The sequence below is a fragment of the Pteropus alecto genome, unplaced genomic scaffold (assembly GCF_000325575.1).
Source record: "Pteropus alecto unplaced genomic scaffold, ASM32557v1 scaffold57, whole genome shotgun sequence".
NCBI classification, from domain to species: domain Eukaryota; kingdom Metazoa; phylum Chordata; class Mammalia; order Chiroptera; family Pteropodidae; genus Pteropus; species Pteropus alecto.
In genome coordinates, this window is record NW_006442508.1 from 10402713 (window position 1) to 10415241 (window position 12529).

At 37.1% G+C, this 12529-nt stretch overlaps 1 pseudogene; it reads left to right on the forward strand.

The window, feature by feature from the left end:
- The first annotated feature begins 7106 nt into the window (after positions 1–7106).
- LOC112471633 lies at positions 7107–7222 on the forward strand (annotated as a pseudogene).
- The last annotated feature ends 5307 nt before the right edge of the window (positions 7223–12529 follow it).

Sequence of the window (12529 nt, forward strand, 5' to 3'; positions counted from 1 at the left end):
ATATGCTAAGTGAAATAAGCCAGACACAAAAGGAAAAATATTGTATCATTCCACTCGTATGAAACATCAAGAACAGGCAAATTCAGAGACAGGAAGTATATTAGTTGTTACCAGGGGCTGGGAGGAGGGAGGAATGAGGAATTACTACTGAATAGTTACAGAGCTTCTGTTTGGGATGATGGAAAAGTTTTGGAAATAGATGGAGGTGGTGGTTGCACAACATTGTAAATATAATTAATGGTGCTTAATTGCACATTTAAAAGTGGTTAAAATTGAAAATTTAATGTTATATAAATTATCATAATTTAAAAATAATGTAATATGCTAAAAATCATTGACAGACACTTTATGTGAGTGAATTGTATGGTATGCTAATTATATCCTCAATAAAGCTGTTAAAAAGAAAAAAAAAGACAACCTAAGTCTCCTAGAAGAAAACATGGTTAAATTTTTTTATAAACTCAGAGTGGGGAAAACTTCTGGCTAGATTTGATTATAACTCAAATCCAAAAATAATAAAGAAAAAATGATTAATTTAACTACATAAATATAGAAGTTTTGCATTAAAAAACTATAAATAACTAATGACAAATGATAAACTGGAAAAAATTGCAACTTATATAACTCCTAGAAGAAAACATGGTTAAATTTTTTTATAAACTCAGAGTGGGGAAAACTTCTGGCTAGATTTGATTATAACTCAAATCCAAAAATAATAAAGAAAAAATGATTAATTTAACTACATAAATATAGAAGTTTTGCATTAAAAAACTATAAATAACTAATGACAAATGATAAACTGGAAAAAATTGCAACTTATATAACAATAATCTAATATCATTCATATATTAGTGCTCTTAAAATGAGGGATCAAAAAGCTCAATAATACAATTTGCTGAAAATTTAACAAAAGATTTGAGCAGACATTTCGTAAAAAAAAAGAATTGCAAATGAATTGCACATAAACATATGACAAAAATGCTCAACCTGGCCCATAATAAGAGAAATTTAAATCTACAGGTGATTATGTTCCTCATCTATCAGATTGGCAAAAATCCAGAACTTTGACCATATCCCATTGGAAACGGGAAAACAGTTCCTCTAATTTATTGCTGTTAGAAATAAAAAGGATACAAATCCCATAGAAAAGGAATTTGACAGTATCTTACACAACTATATATACATCTACACTTTGACCTAGCAATTTAACTTTATTTCTAGGACTCTAGTCCAAAGATACTTCAGCAAATATACAGAATGACACATGCACAAGGATGTGACATTGTTTATAAGAGCAAAATATTTCAGTTAATAGCTCAAATATCCATCACTAGAGGATGAATTGCGTAAACTAAGGAACAAATACACAATATAGCAACATGCAGCAGTACAAAGTGGAAAAGAAGGAAGAATTCCGGTGTGCCCTTATCAGAGGCTGCTGACATGGGGAAGCTGTAGGTGGTCCAACTGGAAGTAGAGCATCCTATGTGTTTGATTAAAGGTGACTATTTGGCTTTCTCCAGTTGGTCCTAAGTTTGAAGTGGGGGTCAAAATTAGGGAAGCTATTATTAATCTAGTCCTGGATGTGGATGTTTTGGGCCCATTTCTATAGGGGTTATTATTCAGCTTTCTAGACTGGTTATTACAGATAGTAGTTTGACTTCCTGGACTGGTTATTGCACATAGTAGGCTGGCTTCCACAGCTGGTTGCTACAGATTTGGCATCAGAGTTCTATTTTTATATATAGCCTGGCCATTGTCCATTTTTATATTCAGAAATATGTTGATTATGGTGGTGATTACATGACTATATACACATATCCATCAAAACTTAAACAATATTCAGAAGTTTAATTATAGTACTATAATATTGGTAGTGTTATTTGGACACTATTATAGGAGTACTGAGTATTGTAAGATAAAGCATATGTTATGTTAATGTCATTAGAAACCAAAATTTTTTAAGTTTAAGAGAGAGAATATACAAATGTAAAATAAAAGAAATTAAACCCCTGTAATAATAAATTTAATTGGAAACATTAATATAAACTTATTACTATAAACTCCTTTTTAAAAAATAAGCATGCATTTCTTAGATTTGTCCTGAGATCTTGAAGCGAAGTCTTTGTGAGCAATGAGCATCTCAGCATGCAAGATTGTCTATAAATACCATTTCCCACTGAAAAGAATGAAGATTGCTTGAAGAAATTACTGATTCTAGGTCTGAGGCAGAAAATGTACAAGATGAGCATGGGACATCTTGATGTACCAGGAAAAAAAGAAGCTATCAAAGTCAATTTAGAGTCAGCCAAAGGACAAAATATCCAATTTGAAATAGCTCCACTGGCCTAAGATGGGACAATTTGAGCATTATTAAGAAAATGACTATAATAGAATGAAACACAGCAAATATATGTCTATGAATTTAATAATACTAGAAAAATTTCATTTATCATCATTGGAACACCTGAAAATTGGTAAAGGAAAGACTCAAGCATGTATCTTGCCTTTCCTATACAAACTATTTCAAGAAATAGATGATAAGGGGAAAGTTTTAAAGAAGAATTCCAAATAATAAATGCAGTGAGAGTGACGGAATTAGAAAATTACCATTTTGCAATTTCTAATGAAATAATGGATTTAGGCAACAATTTTCAATGAATGCTGAAACCATTAGGTGAAAGGTTATGGAGAACTTTACAATGGAGAGACAAGGCCAACATTATCTAAACCCAATAAGCAATTTTAGTATCTCTAAAAGTAGATGTCAGCCTTACGTCCTCATGATGTGATATAGTAAGAAGAGTATAGCACTACCAGTGAAGGAGTCTTACCTACAAAGGGAACTCAAATCTAATCAATATTTTAGCTTTAACTACTTCGAAATTCCAAAGCATCAGTGACTCAGTTTCTCTAACAAATCAAGCTTTAAAAAGTGTGTGTGGGCAGGAACACTTTATTATTTTCTTATTTAAGATAGAAAAGATTTGAGAAATATAATATCCAAATACAACATGTGGACTTGGTTTGGACCTTGATTTGAATATACCAAGTATAAAAAGATGGTTTTGACACAGGGAAATCTGAATTTGGAGAGTATTAGATTTTAAAGAATGATTGTCGATTTTGTTAAGTGTGATAAAGATGTGATGGGTATGTTTCATAAAAATCCTTATAAATTACATAAGATAGTTAGATACTGGGCTGTTTGCTGGTGATATGGCATGAAGTGGGCATTTATTTTCAAATACTTCCAAAAAAATAAATGGAGGACAATTTAAAAAAGGATTGGCATAATCATTACTGAAACTGGATGGTGAATCCATGGGAGTTTATTCTGTCAGTCTCTCTACTTTTGTGTATGTTTTCGATATTTCATAATAAAACATTTAAAAATACTTACATCTACATTCAGACACAAAGGCTAAAGATCATTTTGAGATATCACTCTCCTATTAAAGAAGCCAGAGTTCCTTGAGAAAGGCTAGGGCAGGGAAAATACTAGATAAAACTATAATATCTTATAGTGCCATAGGGCAAGGAACTGCTCAAAAAAAAAAAAAAAGAATGAGGGCAACAAGACATGGGAAACAACATGAAATAGCTTCCAATAGCCAGAGATGGAATAATTTGAGCTACATAACAAACAATGGAAGTATTAGAATTCAACCTAAAGAATAAAGTAAGTTCATACTGAAAGAAATGAATGAATGAGGGGAAAAGGAACAACTCTTTCTTATGGTGTAATTCCAAGTAATAAAAGTAGAAAACATGAGGGAAATTTTAAAAAGTAGAAAAAAATTACAAATAGAAATCACCATTAAAAATCACAGTAATAATTGCTGCAGGCAAAATCAACAAATGAATGCAAAATTAATGAGTAAATGTATCAGGAGAAATAGGACATTTTCATAGCCTCAAAATGTCTTCTCTGAAATATTTGTTGACTAAAATGAAAAAAATAGTAACTTTACAGGGGCAGACATTTATAGACAGCCCCTTAACCAGGGAATCAAGGTTAATATCACCAGTAGTAAGGGAACATATCAATATTATGTGGCCCCTGATATGATGCACTGAGAAAGGCACATTATCTCTGTAATATTCTTACCCCAAATCTATAACCTTAATCTAACTATGAGAAAACATCAGACAAATCCAAATCGAGGGACATTCTGCAAGTTACAACTCTTCAAACATAACAAAATAAAAATACAACCTACTGAACGGGAGAAAATGTCTGTAAATCATATATATGATAAAGGGCTAACATCTAAAATATAGAGAGAACTTAAGCAACTCAATAGCAAAAAAACAAACAAAAACAATTTTAAAAAAGACAGAAAATCTCAATCGACATTTTTTCAAAGAAGACATACAGATGGCCAAGAGGTATAGGAAAAGATGGTCAATATCATTGATCATGGAATGGCAATTCAAAACCACAATGAGATACTATTTCACATCTATTAGAATGGTTATTGCCCTCCCCCAAAAGATAACAAGAGTTGGTGAGGATGTGGAGAAAAGGGAACCATCGTGTACTGTTAATGCTAACTGCACTCCCTATACCATGTTCCCCATCCCCATGACCATCCATCAGCTACTAACTTGTACTTCTTTAACCCTTCATACTATTCTCCCAGCCCCTCAAAACCCCCTCCCCTCTGTCCGTCACCAAATTGTCCACTATATTTGTGAATCTGTTTTTGATTAGTTTGTTCTTTTTATTCCTTAGGTTCTGCATATAAGTGAAATCATATAGTGTTTATCTTTCTCTGTCTGATTTAAATACCTTCTAGGCCCATCAAAGCAATATATTTTCCCATCCCCTTCCTGTTCATATGCCAGGGCTTGTTTTCTTTTCCTTTTAGCCACTCTATCTTTTGGTTGAAACACTTAATTTTTTTCCATTTAAGGTATTTATTCATAGGAATGTAGTTGTTACCATTCTTTAGTCCTGTTTTTGATACATGTCTTTTCTTCTTAAAGAAGTCCCTCCAACATTTCCTGTAATACTGGCTTGGGAGTGATAAATTTCTTTAGCTTATTTTTGTCTGGGAAGCTCTTTATCTGTCCTTGAACTCTAAATGATAACTTTGCTGGATAAATTATTCTTGGTTGTAGATCCTGGGTCTTCATCCTGTCGAATATTTTGTGTCAAGCCCTTCTGCTCTGCATGGTTTCTTTTGAGAAATCAGCTGCCAGTCTTATGGGTATTTCCTTACAAATAATTATCTGTGTTTCTCTTACTACTTTTGATATTCTCTCTTTGTATTTAACCTTTAGCATTTTAATTATGATGTGTCTTGGTGTGGGCCTCTTTGGATCCCTGAATTTTGGAATTCTCTGAGCTTCCTGGGGTTTTAGGTCTATTTCCTTCACCAGGTTAGGGAAGTTTTCCATCATTATTTCTTCAAACAGCTGTTCAATATCTTGATTTTCTTCTGTTACACCAGCCGTCCCATATGTTCCTTAAATTATTTTTCTAGTCTTGGCATCTTATCTCTTGCCATTCTGATTGAGTGTCCTTGGCTTTCTCGTCCTCTAGATAGGGCATTTGATCCTTTTCTTTATTCACTCTGTTTATTCTTTTGTTTATTCTATTTAATATACTTCTCATCTCAGATAATATGTTCTTCATTTCAAGCTGGTTCTCTTTTATAATTTCCATTTCCATTTTTATGATTTTTATTTCTTTGTTTCAGTTCTCACTGAAATTATCTACACTTCTCAAAAGTTCATTGAGCAACTTTATAGCCAGTATTTTGAATCCTGCATCTGTTAGATTACTTGACTCCATTATATCTGGATCTCTGTTCTCTCACACAGTTTCAGCTTCTTTGTCTTCCCATTTTGGCTGCCTTTCTGTGTCTGTTTCTATGTACTAAGCAAAGCTCTTAAGTCTCCCAGTCTTATAAGTGTGGATTTGTGAAGTAGGTAACCAGTGACACAGTCCTGATGGGGACTGCCGGCCAAATTTAACCAAGCCTGTGCCCCTCTGGGGCCAGAGTCAGCATGCGATCCACAAATGCTGTACTTATTGCCTCAAAAGGCCACACCAGAATCCGAGGCCAGCTGCTACCAGTGTGAGTCTAGGCACTGCTCAGCAAGGAGCACTTGACCCACTGACAGTACACCTGGATGTGGCTTAGGTGGTGCCTCAAGTTGGGGGAGGCGGGGTTTCAGGGAATCTTCTGGGTAGAGCGACCCCTGTTATTCAGTTTGATGATGTCACGGCTATGGCTGTGCCGTGTCTGACTGTGAACTGGGAGTGGGGAGGGCTCAAGAGAGGAACAATGGATATCGCAGGCACTTCTGTACAGAGCGAATCTCGCCTTGGCCCTCACTTCAACAATGTCTCCCTGTAAGTCCCTGGTGCCCCCTGAGCGCAGCTGTATCGACACTGGTGCTCAGAGCGAGCAGGTCTGTCACCGCAAAAATCCGCTCACGGATGCAACCCCTTTAAGAGTTGTCTGCTACTGCCACTGCCGCAGGCTCCATCTCACTCAGCCTCTGGAGACCCGGCAGCCCTGGGTCCTTCCCCTTCCTACCTTCCGCTGTTGTAGGGTGATTTCTGGGACTTCTCTGTAGTTGTAAGGCTTGTTCATCTAGATCCCAGGCAATTTTTCCTTGCTGCTGCTCCTTATTACTGTCACAATTTTGACTCGGTCACCAGAGGGATGAACAGAGCCTCTATCATCTACGCCATTTTTTTTTCTTCTCCTTTTTCAATTATGTGGTCAAAGACGCATTCTAGATAAGAAGATTTCTCCTGTACCTACCTCAAAGGGATACAGCGAAAATTAAATAGGAGAATCCAGAGCCAATGTTAGACACATAATAAGCCTTCTTAAGAGGATATTAACAGTGAGATAGGCAATGAAAGCTCCAACAGAGTGACCTCAGTAAGCATACAGTAAATGTTACTTCTTAAAATTAGTAGATGTAATAACGGTCTGGTTCCATCACCTATTAGTGGGACATCCATACCAAGTCATTTTTAAAAAGTGTGCTTGTACGTGGTTTCATAGTGTAGTGGTTAGTACGTCTGCTTTACACACAGAAGGTCCTGGGTTCATGCCCCAGTGGAGCCACAGTCCATTGTCTACAGCCATACCACCCTGAACAAGCCCGATGTCTGATCTCGGAAGCGAAGCAAGGTCGGGCCTGGTTAGTACTTGGGTGGGAGACCACCTAGGAAGACCAGGTGCTGTAGGCATAAATAATAATAATAATAATAATAATAATAGGTGTGCCAATAGCATGAAAGACAAAGAAAGATTGAATATATTCGCTTCCTAGGGCTGCCATAACCAAGTACCACAAATTGGGTGGCTTAAACAACAGAAATTTATTGTCTCACTGTTCTGGAGGGTGGAAGTCCAAGATCAAGGTATCGGCAATATTGGTTTCTTCTGAGGGCTGTGAGGAAAAAATTTGTTCCATCTCCCCATGGCTTGTAGAAGACCATCTTCTCCTGGTATCTTCACATCATCTTCCTTCTGTGTATGCATCTGGGTCCATTTCCTGTTTTTATGAGGACTACAGACATATTGGATTAGAGCCCACTATTCTGACCTAATTTTAACTTGATTACTTCTATAAAGACCCTATCTCCAAATAAGATCTCATTCTGAGGTGCTGGTGGTTAGGAATTTAACATATAAATTCGCAGGGGGCAGGGTGGTGGGACATAATTCAACCCCTAACACTGATGAACAGATTGGATGCTTAAGAAGACATGACAACTAAATGTAATGTGGGATCCTGGATTGAATCCTGGAACAGAAAAAGGATATTAGTATAAAAACTGGAGGAATCTGAATAAGGTTTGTAATTTAGTTAGTGATATTATACTAAGGTTAATTTCTTATTTTTCGTAATTGTACCATGGTTATGTAAGATGTTAGCATTGGGGAAAGCTGGGCAAATAGTATGTGGGAGGTCTCTGTACTATCTTTGCAATTGTTCCATAAGGTTAATGTTTTTTCTGAAACTAAGATTTTTAGACCTATTTCAGTTGATTTCTATGAAGTAGCTAAAAGGTGAAGTCCATTATATATACAAACAATATCAAAATATGAAAAAATGAGTTAGTTGCATCTCACTCCCTGAAACTGTCACCTAGTTATCTAGTTGTGTTGAAAATGAAAATGCCCTCTAATTGAGGACAAGTAAACACACTTTTTTGTCAAAGCAGGCAGTTCAAATGATGATAGACTAGGAAAAAACCTCATACATCCTGTCAAGTCTTGTATTGTCCTTTCCAACTAATAAAACCTATCCATGTAGCTCATGTGTTTGCTTCTCACATAAAAAGTTCAGAGTGTGTTTAAGAAAAGTGACCACTTCCTATATTGGAGTGATGTCTTTATAAAGAGAATTAAGATAGTATCTTATTCACCTTTGGATTAAACACAGGAGGTACTCAAGATATGAGTATTTATTTTCTTGACATATAATGCTTATAAAGGAAATTTGACTTTTTAGGTACTTATTTGAAAACCGGATCACATTAGCCTTATTTTATTTTTCTCTCCTCTCCCCTTTGCCTTCAGTGTCTTTTCCCCTCACTCTTTTTAAGTTTAACTCTATACTCTTTCCTTATATCTTTTTTTCTTTTACTGCTCTTTTATCTTAGCTACCGCAAGCAGTTCGAAATTCTTAAGGCCTAGTTGCCAAGACTGGCAGTCACTCATACAGGTATTCAGGTTGTGTGCCACACAAGAGGACCGCATCTAAAGAAAAATCATTCCTCTTACAGTCATAAATTAATTTAGAAGACAATTTACAGGTGCAATCTACAATTCCAGGCCAGCAAGCTGATTTCTGGAGCAGTGTGAAAGAGCTCTGTAGGATTAACTCAGAACATAGCCCCTCCACGTACTCTGAAGACTGATGGCTACCCGGCCAGCAGCCAGGTAAGGCAGTGCACAAAGAGCTTTCAGAAGTGCCTACTCCCAAGGACGTTTCCTGATGCTCCCACGGACGTTATCTGCTCCTGTAACCAAGCAGCACATCTCGCTCTCATCCGTCTGAGAGGGCAAATGTTCCCCTTGTGAGATTGCCCCTCCCTCTGCTTGTGGGCACAAAAAACTCTGCTTGCTCTTGGTCAGCAGCAGTCTTTTCCTGCAGCTCCGACCAGATGCTGCTGAAGCTTCCCTACCTCATGAGTAATAAACGGCGTTTCTCTCTCCTCCGGTCTTCCTGGTAGTTTTTCCAGAATATCCAAACCCAGGTGCAAGTTCCAGGCCTGGAGTTCCTGTGTAACAAGCTCCCTCCCTCATAACCCTCATCTGCACTCATGGAGATTACCTATGAATATTCTCATTCTAGCAATTGTTCACATTCCCTATTGACTATATTCTGAGCATGTCTTTGTTATCAGCTGGCTATTTTCACAATAATGCCATATAATAAACAACTATAAGTCTGAGTGGCTTAAAAACAAGAATTTAGCTCTTGCTCATACATCTTTAGGTTTACTAGAATATGGCCGATCTTAGCTGGCTGGACTGAGCTGCACTGGGCTCCAAGCTTCAGGTTTGCTCCACATCTCTCTTCCTTCTTGGACAAACAACTATCCAGAACTTTTTCTTCTTGTGATCACAAACAGGAACACAAAGGGCAAGTCTAATTGGGCAAGCATATTTCAAACTTCTGCTCACATCATATCTATCCATTAATCAAAGGAAGTCACTAGGCTAAGACCAAGTTCAAATGGCAGGGAAATATACTCCGCACACCACGAAGTTATATTAAGAATGTGAAAGTGTAATAGAAATATTGAGGAAGAATAGAGACCAATAACTCAATGTAACAAACTCCTCATGTTGCTTTTCTTGCTCACCTGCTACTCTCAGAAACCTGAGTCCTTCTGACTTTGTTTTCTCACCTAGATGGGGGTTGGGAGGATGGCTGGTAGCAAGGAATGCATTCTGCCTGCCTGGGCTCTGGGAATCTCCTTTAGGGAGAGTTATATGCTACCTAAAATTTTATTTATTTATTTTTACTTTTAAAAAGATAAAAAGGCAGGCTTCATTAAAAATTCATACCAAAGCATTGCATAGACAAGGAAGTCCAGGGTGGATATTCCCAATGGTCATCACTTTCATTCCAAGATCCTTGAAGGCATGGTGAAAGGTAGTTCATCTTTGAGTTCCTCATGGCACATATTACAGTGCCTGCCACAATAGACATTTTATAAACATAAAAGTTAGATTTTATTTGGAAGACCAGATTTATTTTTTTGTAACAAGGAGATCTAAATTTTAAAGGTATTTCTTTGATTCATAGTTGCCTTACTTCACATTTGCAAATGATATACATTTTTTTATCCTTAAGCCAGTAGCAAATGAGTACATGATCCTGCAACTCCATTGACTTATTAACCTTGACAGCTGGTTGTGGGAGAAGCTTGAAAACTTTCAATTCTTGGGTTAGCGAAGCCAAGTCTGGATAAAGAGAACTGATGGACACTCTGCCCACTTGTTTCCCCGGCCTCTGAAAGCAGCTTATTTATGATGTGAGAGCAGCCTCTTTTCCCTTCTTGGGGAAGTATGAGCCAGGAAATTATGAATTAATATAATTATTTCCCAGATATTGTAGGGGTGCTTAAAGAAACAAACATTTTTTTAATCTCATGTAATATTTTTCAATCATCTAATTCTCTAGTGATGTTTTAGGCTGGATAATTCTTTGTTGTGGAGGGTTGTCCTGTGTATTGCAGTTTGTTTAGCAGTGTCTCTCTCATCTACTCTAAATGCTTGTAGAACTCTCTCAGTAATGAGAATCAAAAATGTCTCCAGACATTACCAAATGTCCTCTGGGAGTCAAAATCACCCCCAGTTGAAAACCACTGAATGAGATTAACTCAAAGAGAATTGCAGAACTGGCCAACATGTACCAACAGGAACCAAGGGAAAATTGTGAGAGTGAATATTTAGTGTTAAACCAGAGGAATCAGGTTATAAAGCTGGATAGGGGTGAACTTATGACGTGAGGCCATTTACCTATGATTCTGGATTTAATGTTTCAGCAAGGACATCTGGAGTCAGTCCTAATACACAGCCTTGGTGTTTCCTTAATACTCGGGTGTGACCTGTGCTAAATGAGACTTCACAATAATTTTGTATGAGTATTGAGAAAGAAAATGAGGAATGTTAGAGTGAATTTATTATGTGAGACTAAAACCCACCATTAGAATATGTTTCCCCAAGTAAATGACTGCACAAACATATAAGCCTTTGTTTCAGCCTCTAGTTTTGGAAGAATCTAGGAGGAAAAAGGAGAGAGGAGAATTTAATTTTATACATGTAAGTTTGAGATGCTTAACAGACATCCAGGTGGAAATGTTGGGGAGACAGTAGATACACAAATCTGGAGTTCAGGGAAGAAGTCCAAGCTTCTGAAATGCCATTCACTTCCAACTTTGAAGAGGGATGTAAACAAAGTTAAAAGCATGTAGAGGACACAATAGCACATGCAATTGTTATGTAAAGAGTTTCCACAATAAGCATTATGGGACCAAGCAGGAAGAACCTAAGGGGTCTTTATAAAAGTAGGACTAGAAACAGATCTCTCTCTTAAAAGAGAAATTACTCAATGAAACTGAAAAGCATTCCAAGTATATCGGAATTAGAAGACTTTCTAGAGTATATTTATCTCAGTAGCAAAGTGGTCCCTACTATTTCTGCAGATTTTTCCACCAAATTATATCTTTAAATAAACATTGAAAGACCCTTTGCACAGCTCATTTGTCTCTCTCAGTGAATCCATTCCTGATAGAGTGAGTTACTACCTCTTTTGCATTTCCATGGTACTTAGTCTCTTTTCTATACCTTTGTTGTTGGGCTTACCTCACTAGACTGTAATTTATCCATCTACTTAATTCTGTCTCCCCAATGAGAGTGCACACTCTTCTGAGTGGGATCTCTCTGTCTCTAGCTCCAGCACCTAACACAATGCCTGTTTGCCAAATAAATGAATGCATGCATGAATGGATCCCTGCTGAATCCTTGCAAAACAAAACAAAAAAACAATTTTGAGCAGGAGCAAAGAAATTGCTCCTTTGAATTCCCAGTACACTTATCTGTCCTGTCACTTACTTTGTTTTACTTTATATGTTTTGTATGTATATTTTGTTTAGCCTTACCATACTGTGAACTTCTTCATGTCTGAATCGCCTCTGCACTTCCATAAAATTGCCTGGAATAAAACAGATGCCAATTGGAATGAGGCGTAGAGACGGAATAAGGAATAAATGAATCACTTGCTTTGCAACCAGCAACATTGGCATCATCTGTGCTTCTCAAACTTAACTGTGCACAGGCGTCGTCTTGTTAACATTTAATCGGATCTCGTCTTAAATGAGTTGCTGAAAATATCTGAATAAATAAATAACGGTTCTAGAGAAAGTGGTATCGTACAGCACCAAACCCCCAGATCCCCAGTCGGTCTCCGAGCGACAGGGACCCGCCCCTGCCCTCCTTGACACGCCCCTACGGCTAGACCTTGCCCCGCCTCC